Source organism: Ranitomeya variabilis, chromosome 1 (assembly GCF_051348905.1).
Source record: "Ranitomeya variabilis isolate aRanVar5 chromosome 1, aRanVar5.hap1, whole genome shotgun sequence".
NCBI classification, from domain to species: Eukaryota; Metazoa; Chordata; class Amphibia; order Anura; family Dendrobatidae; genus Ranitomeya; species Ranitomeya variabilis.
The window spans coordinates 390,170,605-390,186,305 of NC_135232.1; the positions used below are offsets into that span (position 1 = coordinate 390,170,605).

Below are 15,701 nucleotides of genomic sequence, written 5' to 3' on the forward strand. Positions count from 1 at the left end.
GCCCTGAAAATGCAGGAAAAATATAACTTAGTGTGAACACACACTCATAGCTATTTTGAGTGATTTATTCCACTTCAGGGTTTGAAAAATGCCAGGTGAAAATAATAGGGGATATTGCATCTTTGAAGCAGATCCTGATGGAATTTGCTCTAAAGTAGATACTGTAAATCAAAAGGCTGCAAAGAAAAAGCTTTAGAAAAAAACTCTTCAAAAACACTTCAAGAACTCTCAAAAAGTGCTTTAGGAACCACTTTATAAAGCTAAACCTCCTTTAAAAGCTCCCCAATGAAAGGGTGTTTTTGCTTTAAAAAGTCTTCTTTTTTGAATGCCTCAATAAAACTCCATCTGCATATATCCTAATACAGACACAAAAAAATTCAGACATCATTCTTAAATTTGGCATAATTGAAAATGTAAATGAAAATCATGGCCAGAGATCTAATGCTATGTGGAGACAAAGACTTTAGAGCAGATTTGCTTTAAAATTTGCTTTCGTAAAAAGTTTCCACTTGAAAAACTCATCTTTTTTGAATGGCTCCATAAAACTCCATTTGCACATAGATTAATACTGACATGAAAAAAGTTTATGAAATCATTCTTAAATTTGGTACAATTGAAAATATAAATAAATCATCGTGCTTCTCTTTACATTTTTTACCATGCCTTACCTTACAATCATTGCTTGTATGGGTTGTAAGTTTTCATATGCATTTCAAGTTGATGTTTTTCCCATGTCAATGTCAAATTGGTACCTAAAGAAAAATCTTTGTACAGTTTCTTTGCATTTCTCCCATGTAGCATAGTAAATGATCCTTAGGAATTACTGAGCATATGCATACCTCTAACAGGCTAATCCCTACATCGCTTTAGAAATTGTTCCTTTTCAATGGCTTCATAGCTCAGAGGTTAGAGCACTGGTCTCGTAAACCAGGGGTCGTGAGTTTGACTCTCACTGAAGCCTTAAAAACTCTTTGTCTCTCATATGAAAATTGCTTATCTGTTTGGTCAGTGGTACAAAGTTGGTGCGATTCAATATTGATGTTGATCCTTTTCAAAAGTTCTGGATAAGACCTTGATCATATATGACATTCGGGTAACGTGTGTCAAAGTCCTTTCTTATGCCACCTCTATCAGAGCTTTAGGAGTCTAATGACCCTTCTTCATCAATTCTTGATGTGTGATTTTGTAATATAAAGAATTACATATTTTATTAAAGCAAGCAGTAGAATTCTTTTCTTTGCCAATCCATCTGATTTCATTTTTTTGCACATCAGATTGCCAATAAACAGGTAGTCAGTTATAGAACTGAAGCTTTAGAATGTTTGCAAGTCATGCTTTTGCGTTGCAAGAGCAGTTGTTGGTTTGTTGGTGATGGGACATTACGTTAAGAGTGTGATTTCAAACTAGAAATGAAAGGACTTGTGTTGGTAATGCACCTGAATGGCTATTGCACTGTTCGAAATAGAGATCAAAAGATGTGTCAAAGTTTCGCTGGCTTCATAGCTCAGTGGTTAGAGCACTGGTCTTGTAAACCAGGGGTCGTGAGTTCAATTCTCACTGGAGCCTTTGTGTTATTTTGAAACTGAATAGTTTAATTCTTGAGCTTATCTTTAAAAATACCTGCTTAGTTGAAGGTTTATTATACTGAGAAAAAAATGTTCAGACATAATAATTACATTACTTGGAGAGTTTTCATCCATTTCAGGTTTGCAAAAAAACGTGGTAGCAAGTAAAAAAAATACTTGTTGCTTCTGTGAAGCGGATCCTGAGGAAAACTACTCCAAACTAGGCACATTCAAATCAAAAATCTGCAAAAAAGGCTTTAAGAATGAAAATCTCATTGCAAACTCTGCAAAAAATCCCCAGGAAACACATCATGAACATAAAAACTCTTCCCAAAAGTACCTAATAAAGTGGTGTTTTCCTAAGTGGGTTCTGCTTGCAAAACTCATTGTTTTTAAATGCCTTAATAAAATTCCATCTGCAAATAACCTAAAGATTCACACTGAGGTTTTTTCAGGAAATTTTGATCAAAACTTTTCCAAACACCACTAGGAGTTCAAAAAACACAAGTTTTGTTTGAAGTGTTGGACTGCGCACACACTCAGTTTTTTAATGAATTTTTGGAACAGGAACTGGTATGTGCATATGATGGCTTTTAAACTCAGGAGAACTTGATGAGTTTTTCACGCAGAAGACTTTTCAAGAAATTTAGGACATTTCTTCCCCTGAATCGTCTTTTGTATCATTTTTTGTCTTTTTTTCTGGTCGCATTTTTCACTCCATTGAAAAAATAAGAAACAGTTAGCTCTTTTAAGCAAAATCAATGGCAAAACACTCAAAAAAAAAGTCTTTTTGAAGTCCAGGCATGTATTGAGCTTTTCCACTGATTTGTACTGTAAAATACACAGCATGTTCCTGGTGGAAAACGCTAATAGAATGGACATGTGACTTCTTTTAACCGCTTGGCGTTTTTAGAAACCTGAAGTGGTCAAAAGACATTCAAAAACCTCAACATAGACAGAGCAAGTCAGTTTTACATAGAATTGCTTATGTTCATTCTTTTGAGCAATGTTTGATAGTGTTTTCAAATGATTCCAATGGCGGAAGCTGCCTGAAAAAAGACATCATGTGCACATAGCCACCTAGTTGAAACTGAGTGGAAACTCTACAAATGCTCCTGCAAATCTCATAGCTCCTCAAAAATTTGGAGTTTCTGCCCAGATTCTGCTCTGAAAACTCAGCTAAAAACCTCTGTGTGCACATAGTCTTGTAGAGTTTCTGCCCTGAAAATGCAGGAAAAATATAACTTAGTGTGAACACACACTCATAGCTATTTTGAGTGATTTATTCCACTTCAGGGTTTGAAAAATGCCAGGTGAAAATAATAGGGGATATTGCATCTTTGAAGCAGATCCTGATGGAATTTGCTCTAAAGTAGATACTGTAAATCAAAAGGCTGCAAAGAAAAAGCTTTAGAAAAAAACTCTTCAAAAACACTTCAAGAACTCTCAAAAAGTGCTTTAGGAACCACTTTATAAAGCTAAACCTCCTTTAAAAGCTCCCCAATGAAAGGGTGTTTTTGCTTTAAAAAGTCTTCTTTTTTGAATGCCTCAATAAAACTCCATCTGCATATATCCTAATACAGACACAAAAAAATTCAGACATCATTCTTAAATTTGGCATAATTGAAAATGTAAATGAAAATCATGGCCAGAGATCTAATGCTATGTGGAGACAAAGACTTTAGAGCAGATTTGCTTTAAAATTTGCTTTCGTAAAAAGTTTCCACTTGAAAAACTCATCTTTTTTGAATGGCTCCATAAAACTCCATTTGCACATAGATTAATACTGACATGAAAAAAGTTTATGAAATCATTCTTAAATTTGGTACAATTGAAAATATAAATAAATCATCGTGCTTCTCTTTACATTTTTTACCATGCCTTACCTTACAATCATTGCTTGTATGGGTTGTAAGTTTTCATATGCATTTCAAGTTGATGTTTTTCCCATGTCAATGTCAAATTGGTACCTAAAGAAAAATCTTTGTACAGTTTCTTTGCATTTCTCCCATGTAGCATAGTAAATGATCCTTAGGAGTTACTGAGCATATGCATACCTCTAACAGGCTAATCCCTACATCGCTTTAGAAATTCTTCCTTTTCAATGGCTTCATAGCTCAGAGGTTAGAGCACTGGTCTCGTAAACCAGGGGTCGTGAGTTCGACTCTCACTGAAGCCTTAAAAACTCTTTGTCTCTCATATGAAAATTGCTTATCTGTTTGGTCAGTGGTACAAAGTTGGTGCGATTCAATATTGATGTTGATCCTTTTCAAAAGTTCTGGATAAGACCTTGATCATATATGACATTCGGGTAACGTGTGTCAAAGTCCTTTCTTATGCCACCTCTATCAGAGCTTTAGGAGTCTAATGACCCTTCTTCATCAATTCTTGATGTGTGATTTTGTAATATAAAGAATTACATATTTTATTAAAGCAAGCAGTAGAATTCTTTTCTTTGCCAATCCATCTGATTTCATTTTTTTGCACATCAGATTGCCAATAAACAGGTAGTCAGTTATAGAACTGAAGCTTTAGAATGTTTGCAAGTCATGCTTTTGCGTTGCAAGAGCAGTTGTTGGTTTGTTGGTGATGGGACATTACGTTAAGAGTGTGATTTCAAACTAGAAATGAAAGGACTTGTGTTGGTAATGCACCTGAATGGCTATTGCACTGTTCGAAATAGAGATCAAAAGATGTGTCAAAGTTTCGCTGGCTTCATAGCTCAGTGGTTAGAGCACTGGTCTTGTAAACCAGGGGTCGTGAGTTCAATTCTCACTGGAGCCTTTGTGTTATTTTGAAACTGAATAGTTTAATTCTTGAGCTTATCTTTAAAAATACCTGCTTAGTTGAAGGTTTATTATACTGAGAAAAAAATGTTCAGACATAATAATTACATTACTTGGAGAGTTTTCATCCATTTCAGGTTTGCAAAAAAACGTGGTAGCAAGTAAAAAAAATACTTGTTGCTTCTGTGAAGCGGATCCTGAGGAAAACTACTCCAAACTAGGCACATTCAAATCAAAAATCTGCAAAAAAGGCTTTAAGAATGAAAATCTCATTGCAAACTCTGCAAAAAATCCCCAGGAAACACATCATGAACATAAAAACTCTTCCCAAAAGTACCTAATAAAGTGGTGTTTTCCTAAGTGGGTTCTGCTTGCAAAACTCATTGTTTTTAAATGCCTTAATAAAATTCCATCTGCAAATAACCTAAAGATTCACACTGAGGTTTTTTCAGGAAATTTTGATCAAAACTTTTCCAAACACCACTAGGAGTTCAAAAAACACAAGTTTTGTTTGAAGTGTTGGACTGCGCACACACTCAGTTTTTTAATGAATTTTTGGAACAGGAACTGGTATGTGCATATGATGGCTTTTAAACTCAGGAGAACTTGATGAGTTTTTCACGCAGAAGACTTTTCAAGAAATTTAGGACATTTCTTCCCCTGAATCGTCTTTTGTATCATTTTTTGTCTTTTTTTCTGGTCGCATTTTTCACTCCATTGAAAAAATAAGAAACAGTTAGCTCTTTTAAGCAAAATCAATGGCAAAACACTCAAAAAAAAAGTCTTTTTGAAGTCCAGGCATGTATTGAGCTTTTCCACTGATTTGTACTGTAAAATACACAGCATGTTCCTGGTGGAAAACGCTAATAGAATGGACATGTGACTTCTTTTAACCGCTTGGCGTTTTTAGAAACCTGAAGTGGTCAAAAGACATTCAAAAACCTCAACATAGACAGAGCAAGTCAGTTTTACATAGAATTGCTTATGTTCATTCTTTTGAGCAATGTTTGATAGTGTTTTCAAATGATTCCAATGGCGGAAGCTGCCTGAAAAAAGACATCATGTGCACATAGCCACCTAGTTGAAACTGAGTGGAAACTCTACAAATGCTCCTGCAAATCTCATAGCTCCTCAAAAATTTGGAGTTTCTGCCCAGATTCTGCTCTGAAAACTCAGCTAAAAACCTCTGTGTGCACATAGTCTTGTAGAGTTTCTGCCCTGAAAATGCAGGAAAAATATAACTTAGTGTGAACACACACTCATAGCTATTTTGAGTGATTTATTCCACTTCAGGGTTTGAAAAATGCCAGGTGAAAATAATAGGGGATATTGAATCTTTGAAGCAGATCCTGATGGAATTTGCTCTAAAGTAGATACTGTAAATCAAAAGGCTGCAAAGAAAAAGCTTTAGAAAAAAACTCTTCAAAAACACTTCAAGAACTCTCAAAAAGTGCTTTAGGAACCACTTTATAAAGCTAAACCTCCTTTAAAAGCTCCCCAATGAAAGGGTGTTTTTGCTTTAAAAAGTCTTCTTTTTTGAATGCCTCAATAAAACTCCATCTGCATATATCCTAATACAGACACAAAAAAATTCAGACATCATTCTTAAATTTGGCATAATTGAAAATGTAAATGAAAATCATGGCCAGAGATCTAATGCTATGTGGAGACAAAGACTTTAGAGCAGATTTGCTTTAAAATTTGCTTTCGTAAAAAGTTTCCACTTGAAAAACTCATCTTTTTTGAATGGCTCCATAAAACTCCATTTGCACATAGATTAATACTGACATGAAAAAAGTTTATGAAATCATTCTTAAATTTGGTACAATTGAAAATATAAATAAATCATCGTGCTTCTCTTTACATTTTTTACCATGCCTTACCTTACAATCATTGCTTGTATGGGTTGTAAGTTTTCATATGCATTTCAAGTTGATGTTTTTCCCATGTCAATGTCAAATTGGTACCTAAAGAAAAATCTTTGTACAGTTTCTTTGCATTTCTCCCATGTAGCATAGTAAATGATCCTTAGGAGTTACTGAGCATATGCATACCTCTAACAGGCTAATCCCTACATCGCTTTAGAAATTGTTCCTTTTCAATGGCTTCATAGCTCAGAGGTTAGAGCACTGGTCTCGTAAACCAGGGGTCGTGAGTTCGACTCTCACTGAAGCCTTAAAAACTCTTTGTCTCTCATATGAAAATTGCTTATCTGTTTGGTCAGTGGTACAAAGTTGGTGCGATTCAATATTGATGTTGATCCTTTTCAAAAGTTCTGGATAAGACCTTGATCATATATGACATTCGGGTAACGTGTGTCAAAGTCCTTTCTTATGCCACCTCTATCAGAGCTTTAGGAGTCTAATGACCCTTCTTCATCAATTCTTGATGTGTGATTTTGTAATATAAAGAATTACATATTTTATTAAAGCAAGCAGTAGAATTCTTTTCTTTGCCAATCCATCTGATTTCATTTTTTTGCACATCAGATTGCCAATAAACAGGTAGTCAGTTATAGAACTGAAGCTTTAGAATGTTTGCAAGTCATGCTTTTGCGTTGCAAGAGCAGTTGTTGGTTTGTTGGTGATGGGACATTACGTTAAGAGTGTGATTTCAAACTAGAAATGAAAGGACTTGTGTTGGTAATGCACCTGAATGGCTATTGCACTGTTCGAAATAGAGATCAAAAGATGTGTCAAAGTTTCGCTGGCTTCATAGCTCAGTGGTTAGAGCACTGGTCTTGTAAACCAGGGGTCGTGAGTTCAATTCTCACTGGAGCCTTTGTGTTATTTTGAAACTGAATAGTTTAATTCTTGAGCTTATCTTTAAAAATACCTGCTTAGTTGAAGGTTTATTATACTGAGAAAAAAATGTTCAGACATAATAATTACATTACTTGGAGAGTTTTCATCCATTTCAGGTTTGCAAAAAAACGTGGTAGCAAGTAAAAAAAATACTTGTTGCTTCTGTGAAGCGGATCCTGAGGAAAACTACTCCAAACTAGGCACATTCAAATCAAAAATCTGCAAAAAAGGCTTTAAGAATGAAAATCTCATTGCAAACTCTGCAAAAAATCCCCAGGAAACACATCATGAACATAAAAACTCTTCCCAAAAGTACCTAATAAAGTGGTGTTTTCCTAAGTGGGTTCTGCTTGCAAAACTCATTGTTTTTAAATGCCTTAATAAAATTCCATCTGCAAATAACCTAAAGATTCACACTGAGGTTTTTTCAGGAAATTTTGATCAAAACTTTTCCAAACACCACTAGGAGTTCAAAAAACACAAGTTTTGTTTGAAGTGTTGGACTGCGCACACACTCAGTTTTTTAATGAATTTTTGGAACAGGAACTGGTATGTGCATATGACGGCTTTTAAACTCAGGAGAACTTGATGAGTTTTTCACGCAGAAGACTTTTCAAGAAATTTAGGACATTTCTTCCCCTGAATCGTCTTTTGTATCATTTTTTGGGTTGTTTCCTGGACAATTTTGAGATGGCTTTTTTCGGAAGGTTTTCCCATGGTTTCGGTGAAGTCTTTTTTTCTGGTCGCATTTTTCACTCCATTGAAAAAATAAGAAACAGTTAGCTCTTTTAAGCAAAATCAATGGCAAAACACTCAAAAAAAAAGTCTTTTTGAAGTCCAGGCATGTATTGAGCTTTTCCACTGATTTGTACTGTAAAATACACAGCATGTTCCTGGTGGAAAACGCTAATAGAATGGACATGTGACTTCTTTTAACCGCTTGGCGTTTTTAGAAACCTGAAGTGGTCAAAAGACATTCAAAAACCTCAACATAGACAGAGCAAGTCAGTTTTACATAGAATTGCTTATGTTCATTCTTTTGAGCAATGTTTGATAGTGTTTTCAAATGATTCCAATGGCGGAAGCTGCCTGAAAAAAGACATCATGTGCACATAGCCACCTAGTTGAAACTGAGTGGAAACTCTACAAATGCTCCTGCAAATCTCATAGCTCCTCAAAAATTTGGAGTTTCTGCCCAGATTCTGCTCTGAAAACTCAGCTAAAAACCTCTGTGTGCACATAGTCTTGTAGAGTTTCTGCCCTGAAAATGCAGGAAAAATATAACTTAGTGTGAACACACACTCATAGCTATTTTGAGTGATTTATTCCACTTCAGGGTTTGAAAAATGCCAGGTGAAAATAATAGGGGATATTGCATCTTTGAAGCAGATCCTGATGGAATTTGCTCTAAAGTAGATACTGTAAATCAAAAGGCTGCAAAGAAAAAGCTTTAGAAAAAAACTCTTCAAAAACACTTCAAGAACTCTCAAAAAGTGCTTTAGGAACCACTTTATAAAGCTAAACCTCCTTTAAAAGCTCCCCAATGAAAGGGTGTTTTTGCTTTAAAAAGTCTTCTTTTTTGAATGCCTCAATAAAACTCCATCTGCATATATCCTAATACAGACACAAAAAAATTCAGACATCATTCTTAAATTTGGCATAATTGAAAATGTAAATGAAAATCATGGCCAGAGATCTAATGCTATGTGGAGACAAAGACTTTAGAGCAGATTTGCTTTAAAATTTGCTTTCGTAAAAAGTTTCCACTTGAAAAACTCATCTTTTTTGAATGGCTCCATAAAACTCCATTTGCACATAGATTAATACTGACATGAAAAAAGTTTATGAAATCATTCTTAAATTTGGTACAATTGAAAATATAAATAAATCATCGTGCTTCTCTTTACATTTTTTACCATGCCTTACCTTACAATCATTGCTTGTATGGGTTGTAAGTTTTCATATGCATTTCAAGTTGATGTTTTTCCCATGTCAATGTCAAATTGGTACCTAAAGAAAAATCTTTGTACAGTTTCTTTGCATTTCTCCCATGTAGCATAGTAAATGATCCTTAGGAGTTACTGAGCATATGCATACCTCTAACAGGCTAATCCCTACATCGCTTTAGAAATTGTTCCTTTTCAATGGCTTCATATCTCAGAGGTTAGAGCACTGGTCTCGTAAACCAGGGGTCGTGAGTTCGACTCTCACTGAAGCCTTAAAAACTCTTTGTCTCTCATATGAAAATTGCTTATCTGTTTGGTCAGTGGTACAAAGTTGGTGCGATTCAATATTGATGTTGATCCTTTTCAAAAGTTCTGGATAAGACCTTGATCATATATGACATTCGGGTAACGTGTGTCAAAGTCCTTTCTTATGCCACCTCTATCAGAGCTTTAGGAGTCTAATGACCCTTCTTCATCAATTCTTGATGTGTGATTTTGTAATATAAAGAATTACATATTTTATTAAAGCAAGCAGTAGAATTCTTTTCTTTGCCAATCCATCTGATTTCATTTTTTTGCACATCAGATTGCCAATAAACAGGTAGTCAGTTATAGAACTGAAGCTTTAGAATGTTTGCAAGTCATGCTTTTGCGTTGCAAGAGCAGTTGTTGGTTTGTTGGTGATGGGACATTACGTTAAGAGTGTGATTTCAAACTAGAAATGAAAGGACTTGTGTTGGTAATGCACCTGAATGGCTATTGCACTGTTCGAAATAGAGATCAAAAGATGTGTCAAAGTTTCGCTGGCTTCATAGCTCAGTGGTTAGAGCACTGGTCTTGTAAACCAGGGGTCGTGAGTTCAATTCTCACTGGAGCCTTTGTGTTATTTTGAAACTGAATAGTTTAATTCTTGAGCTTATCTTTAAAAATACCTGCTTAGTTGAAGGTTTATTATACTGAGAAAAAAATGTTCAGACATAATAATTACATTACTTGGAGAGTTTTCATCCATTTCAGGTTTGCAAAAAAACGTGGTAGCAAGTAAAAAAAATACTTGTTGCTTCTGTGAAGCGGATCCTGAGGAAAACTACTCCAAACTAGGCACATTCAAATCAAAAATCTGCAAAAAAGGCTTTAAGAATGAAAATCTCATTGCAAACTCTGCAAAAAATCCCCAGGAAACACATCATGAACATAAAAACTCTTCCCAAAAGTACCTAATAAAGTGGTGTTTTCCTAAGTGGGTTCTGCTTGCAAAACTCATTGTTTTTAAATGCCTTAATAAAATTCCATCTGCAAATAACCTAAAGATTCACACTGAGGTTTTTTCAGGAAATTTTGATCAAAACTTTTCCAAACACCACTAGGAGTTCAAAAAACACAAGTTTTGTTTGAAGTGTTGGACTGCGCACACACTCAGTTTTTTAATGAATTTTTGGAACAGGAACTGGTATGTGCATATGATGGCTTTTAAACTCAGGAGAACTTGATGAGTTTTTCACGCAGAAGACTTTTCAAGAAATTTAGGACATTTCTTCCCCTGAATCGTCTTTTGTATCATTTTTTGTCTTTTTTTCTGGTCGCATTTTTCACTCCATTGAAAAAATAAGAAACAGTTAGCTCTTTTAAGCAAAATCAATGGCAAAACACTCAAAAAAAAAGTCTTTTTGAAGTCCAGGCATGTATTGAGCTTTTCCACTGATTTGTACTGTAAAATACACAGCATGTTCCTGGTGGAAAACGCTAATAGAATGGACATGTGACTTCTTTTAACCGCTTGGCGTTTTTAGAAACCTGAAGTGGTCAAAAGACATTCAAAAACCTCAACATAGACAGAGCAAGTCAGTTTTACATAGAATTGCTTATGTTCATTCTTTTGAGCAATGTTTGATAGTGTTTTCAAATGATTCCAATGGCGGAAGCTGCCTGAAAAAAGACATCATGTGCACATAGCCACCTAGTTGAAACTGAGTGGAAACTCTACAAATGCTCCTGCAAATCTCATAGCTCCTCAAAAATTTGGAGTTTCTGCCCAGATTCTGCTCTGAAAACTCAGCTAAAAACCTCTGTGTGCACATAGTCTTGTAGAGTTTCTGCCCTGAAAATGCAGGAAAAATATAACTTAGTGTGAACACACACTCATAGCTATTTTGAGTGATTTATTCCACTTCAGGGTTTGAAAAATGCCAGGTGAAAATAATAGGGGATATTGAATCTTTGAAGCAGATCCTGATGGAATTTGCTCTAAAGTAGATACTGTAAATCAAAAGGCTGCAAAGAAAAAGCTTTAGAAAAAAACTCTTCAAAAACACTTCAAGAACTCTCAAAAAGTGCTTTAGGAACCACTTTATAAAGCTAAACCTCCTTTAAAAGCTCCCCAATGAAAGGGTGTTTTTGCTTTAAAAAGTCTTCTTTTTTGAATGCCTCAATAAAACTCCATCTGCATATATCCTAATACAGACACAAAAAAATTCAGACATCATTCTTAAATTTGGCATAATTGAAAATGTAAATGAAAATCATGGCCAGAGATCTAATGCTATGTGGAGACAAAGACTTTAGAGCAGATTTGCTTTAAAATTTGCTTTCGTAAAAAGTTTCCACTTGAAAAACTCATCTTTTTTGAATGGCTCCATAAAACTCCATTTGCACATAGATTAATACTGACATGAAAAAAGTTTATGAAATCATTCTTAAATTTGGTACAATTGAAAATATAAATAAATCATCGTGCTTCTCTTTACATTTTTTACCATGCCTTACCTTACAATCATTGCTTGTATGGGTTGTAAGTTTTCATATGCATTTCAAGTTGATGTTTTTCCCATGTCAATGTCAAATTGGTACCTAAAGAAAAATCTTTGTACAGTTTCTTTGCATTTCTCCCATGTAGCATAGTAAATGATCCTTAGGAGTTACTGAGCATATGCATACCTCTAACAGGCTAATCCCTACATCGCTTTAGAAATTGTTCCTTTTCAATGGCTTCATAGCTCAGAGGTTAGAGCACTGGTCTCGTAAACCAGGGGTCGTGAGTTCGACTCTCACTGAAGCCTTAAAAACTCTTTGTCTCTCATATGAAAATTGCTTATCTGTTTGGTCAGTGGTACAAAGTTGGTGCGATTCAATATTGATGTTGATCCTTTTCAAAAGTTCTGGATAAGACCTTGATCATATATGACATTCGGGTAACGTGTGTCAAAGTCCTTTCTTATGCCACCTCTATCAGAGCTTTAGGAGTCTAATGACCCTTCTTCATCAATTCTTGATGTGTGATTTTGTAATATAAAGAATTACATATTTTATTAAAGCAAGCAGTAGAATTCTTTTCTTTGCCAATCCATCTGATTTCATTTTTTTGCACATCAGATTGCCAATAAACAGGTAGTCAGTTATAGAACTGAAGCTTTAGAATGTTTGCAAGTCATGCTTTTGCGTTGCAAGAGCAGTTGTTGGTTTGTTGGTGATGGGACATTACGTTAAGAGTGTGATTTCAAACTAGAAATGAAAGGACTTGTGTTGGTAATGCACCTGAATGGCTATTGCACTGTTCGAAATAGAGATCAAAAGATGTGTCAAAGTTTCGCTGGCTTCATAGCTCAGTGGTTAGAGCACTGGTCTTGTAAACCAGGGGTCGTGAGTTCAATTCTCACTGGAGCCTTTGTGTTATTTTGAAACTGAATAGTTTAATTCTTGAGCTTATCTTTAAAAATACCTGCTTAGTTGAAGGTTTATTATACTGAGAAAAAAATGTTCAGACATAATAATTACATTACTTGGAGAGTTTTCATCCATTTCAGGTTTGCAAAAAAACGTGGTAGCAAGTAAAAAAAATACTTGTTGCTTCTGTGAAGCGGATCCTGAGGAAAACTACTCCAAACTAGGCACATTCAAATCAAAAATCTGCAAAAAAGGCTTTAAGAATGAAAATCTCATTGCAAACTCTGCAAAAAATCCCCAGGAAACACATCATGAACATAAAAACTCTTCCCAAAAGTACCTAATAAAGTGGTGTTTTCCTAAGTGGGTTCTGCTTGCAAAACTCATTGTTTTTAAATGCCTTAATAAAATTCCATCTGCAAATAACCTAAAGATTCACACTGAGGTTTTTTCAGGAAATTTTGATCAAAACTTTTCCAAACACCACTAGGAGTTCAAAAAACACAAGTTTTGTTTGAAGTGTTGGACTGCGCACACACTCAGTTTTTTAATGAATTTTTGGAACAGGAACTGGTATGTGCATATGACGGCTTTTAAACTCAGGAGAACTTGATGAGTTTTTCACGCAGAAGACTTTTCAAGAAATTTAGGACATTTCTTCCCCTGAATCGTCTTTTGTATCATTTTTTGGGTTGTTTCCTGGACAATTTTGAGATGGCTTTTTTCGGAAGGTTTTCCCATGGTTTCGGTGAAGTCTTTTTTTCTGGTCGCATTTTTCACTCCATTGAAAAAATAAGAAACAGTTAGCTCTTTTAAGCAAAATCAATGGCAAAACACTCAAAAAAAAAGTCTTTTTGAAGTCCAGGCATGTATTGAGCTTTTCCACTGATTTGTACTGTAAAATACACAGCATGTTCCTGGTGGAAAACGCTAATAGAATGGACATGTGACTTCTTTTAACCGCTTGGCGTTTTTAGAAACCTGAAGTGGTCAAAAGACATTCAAAAACCTCAACATAGACAGAGCAAGTCAGTTTTACATAGAATTGCTTATGTTCATTCTTTTGAGCAATGTTTGATAGTGTTTTCAAATGATTCCAATGGCGGAAGCTGCCTGAAAAAAGACATCATGTGCACATAGCCACCTAGTTGAAACTGAGTGGAAACTCTACAAATGCTCCTGCAAATCTCATAGCTCCTCAAAAATTTGGAGTTTCTGCCCAGATTCTGCTCTGAAAACTCAGCTAAAAACCTCTGTGTGCACATAGTCTTGTAGAGTTTCTGCCCTGAAAATGCAGGAAAAATATAACTTAGTGTGAACACACACTCATAGCTATTTTGAGTGATTTATTCCACTTCAGGGTTTGAAAAATGCCAGGTGAAAATAATAGGGGATATTGCATCTTTGAAGCAGATCCTGATGGAATTTGCTCTAAAGTAGATACTGTAAATCAAAAGGCTGCAAAGAAAAAGCTTTAGAAAAAAACTCTTCAAAAACACTTCAAGAACTCTCAAAAAGTGCTTTAGGAACCACTTTATAAAGCTAAACCTCCTTTAAAAGCTCCCCAATGAAAGGGTGTTTTTGCTTTAAAAAGTCTTCTTTTTTGAATGCCTCAATAAAACTCCATCTGCATATATCCTAATACAGACACAAAAAAATTCAGACATCATTCTTAAATTTGGCATAATTGAAAATGTAAATGAAAATCATGGCCAGAGATCTAATGCTATGTGGAGACAAAGACTTTAGAGCAGATTTGCTTTAAAATTTGCTTTCGTAAAAAGTTTCCACTTGAAAAACTCATCTTTTTTGAATGGCTCCATAAAACTCCATTTGCACATAGATTAATACTGACATGAAAAAAGTTTATGAAATCATTCTTAAATTTGGTACAATTGAAAATATAAATAAATCATCGTGCTTCTCTTTACATTTTTTACCATGCCTTACCTTACAATCATTGCTTGTATGGGTTGTAAGTTTTCATATGCATTTCAAGTTGATGTTTTTCCCATGTCAATGTCAAATTGGTACCTAAAGAAAAATCTTTGTACAGTTTCTTTGCATTTCTCCCATGTAGCATAGTAAATGATCCTTAGGAGTTACTGAGCATATGCATACCTCTAACAGGCTAATCCCTACATCGCTTTAGAAATTGTTCCTTTTCAATGGCTTCATATCTCAGAGGTTAGAGCACTGGTCTCGTAAACCAGGGGTCGTGAGTTCGACTCTCACTGAAGCCTTAAAAACTCTTTGTCTCTCATATGAAAATTGCTTATCTGTTTGGTCAGTGGTACAAAGTTGGTGCGATTCAATATTGATGTTGATCCTTTTCAAAAGTTCTGGATAAGACCTTGATCATATATGACATTCGGGTAACGTGTGTCAAAGTCCTTTCTTATGCCACCTCTATCAGAGCTTTAGGAGTCTAATGACCCTTCTTCATCAATTCTTGATGTGTGATTTTGTAATATAAAGAATTACATATTTTATTAAAGCAAGCAGTAGAATTCTTTTCTTTGCCAATCCATCTGATTTCATTTTTTTGCACATCAGATTGCCAATAAACAGGTAGTCAGTTATAGAACTGAAGCTTTAGAATGTTTGCAAGTCATGCTTTTGCGTTGCAAGAGCAGTTGTTGGTTTGTTGGTGATGGGACATTACGTTAAGAGTGTGATTTCAAACTAGAAATGAAAGGACTTGTGTTGGTAATGCACCTGAATGGCTATTGCACTGTTCGAAATAGAGATCAAAAGATGTGTCAAAGTTTCGCTGGCTTCATAGCTCAGTGGTTAGAGCACTGGTCTTGTAAACCAGGGGTCGTGAGTTCAATTCTCACTGGAGCCTTTGTGTTATTTTGAAACTGAATAGTTTAATTCTTGAGCTTATCTTTAAAAATACCTGCTTAGTTGAAGGTTTATTATACTGAGAAAAAAATG

General features: G+C 35.1%; 12 non-coding genes across 12 annotated transcripts; all 12 read left to right on the forward strand.

Annotated features, from left to right (window-relative positions):
* The first annotated feature begins 888 nt into the window (after positions 1-888).
* Positions 889-961, forward strand: TRNAT-CGU (transfer RNA threonine (anticodon CGU)). The gene has a single exon. It is a non-coding gene; the product is annotated as a tRNA-Thr (tRNA).
* Positions 962-1,493: 532 nt separating this feature from the next.
* TRNAT-UGU (transfer RNA threonine (anticodon UGU)) lies at positions 1,494-1,566 on the forward strand. The gene has a single exon. It is a non-coding gene; the product is annotated as a tRNA-Thr (tRNA).
* A 2,105-nt stretch (positions 1,567-3,671) lies between these two features.
* TRNAT-CGU (transfer RNA threonine (anticodon CGU)) lies at positions 3,672-3,744 on the forward strand. Its single transcript has one exon. It is a non-coding gene; the product is annotated as a tRNA-Thr (tRNA).
* A 532-nt stretch (positions 3,745-4,276) lies between these two features.
* TRNAT-UGU (transfer RNA threonine (anticodon UGU)) lies at positions 4,277-4,349 on the forward strand. The gene has a single exon. It is a non-coding gene; the product is annotated as a tRNA-Thr (tRNA).
* A 2,105-nt stretch (positions 4,350-6,454) lies between these two features.
* Positions 6,455-6,527, forward strand: TRNAT-CGU (transfer RNA threonine (anticodon CGU)). Its single transcript has one exon. It is a non-coding gene; the product is annotated as a tRNA-Thr (tRNA).
* Positions 6,528-7,059: 532 nt separating this feature from the next.
* TRNAT-UGU (transfer RNA threonine (anticodon UGU)) lies at positions 7,060-7,132 on the forward strand. Its single transcript has one exon. It is a non-coding gene; the product is annotated as a tRNA-Thr (tRNA).
* Positions 7,133-9,301: 2,169 nt separating this feature from the next.
* On the forward strand, positions 9,302-9,374 carry TRNAT-CGU (transfer RNA threonine (anticodon CGU)). The gene has a single exon. It is a non-coding gene; the product is annotated as a tRNA-Thr (tRNA).
* Positions 9,375-9,906: 532 nt separating this feature from the next.
* On the forward strand, positions 9,907-9,979 carry TRNAT-UGU (transfer RNA threonine (anticodon UGU)). The gene has a single exon. It is a non-coding gene; the product is annotated as a tRNA-Thr (tRNA).
* A 2,105-nt stretch (positions 9,980-12,084) lies between these two features.
* Positions 12,085-12,157, forward strand: TRNAT-CGU (transfer RNA threonine (anticodon CGU)). The gene has a single exon. It is a non-coding gene; the product is annotated as a tRNA-Thr (tRNA).
* Positions 12,158-12,689: 532 nt separating this feature from the next.
* Positions 12,690-12,762, forward strand: TRNAT-UGU (transfer RNA threonine (anticodon UGU)). The gene has a single exon. It is a non-coding gene; the product is annotated as a tRNA-Thr (tRNA).
* A 2,169-nt stretch (positions 12,763-14,931) lies between these two features.
* On the forward strand, positions 14,932-15,004 carry TRNAT-CGU (transfer RNA threonine (anticodon CGU)). Its single transcript has one exon. It is a non-coding gene; the product is annotated as a tRNA-Thr (tRNA).
* Positions 15,005-15,536: 532 nt separating this feature from the next.
* TRNAT-UGU (transfer RNA threonine (anticodon UGU)) lies at positions 15,537-15,609 on the forward strand. The gene has a single exon. It is a non-coding gene; the product is annotated as a tRNA-Thr (tRNA).
* Positions 15,610-15,701: the final 92 nt, after the last annotated feature.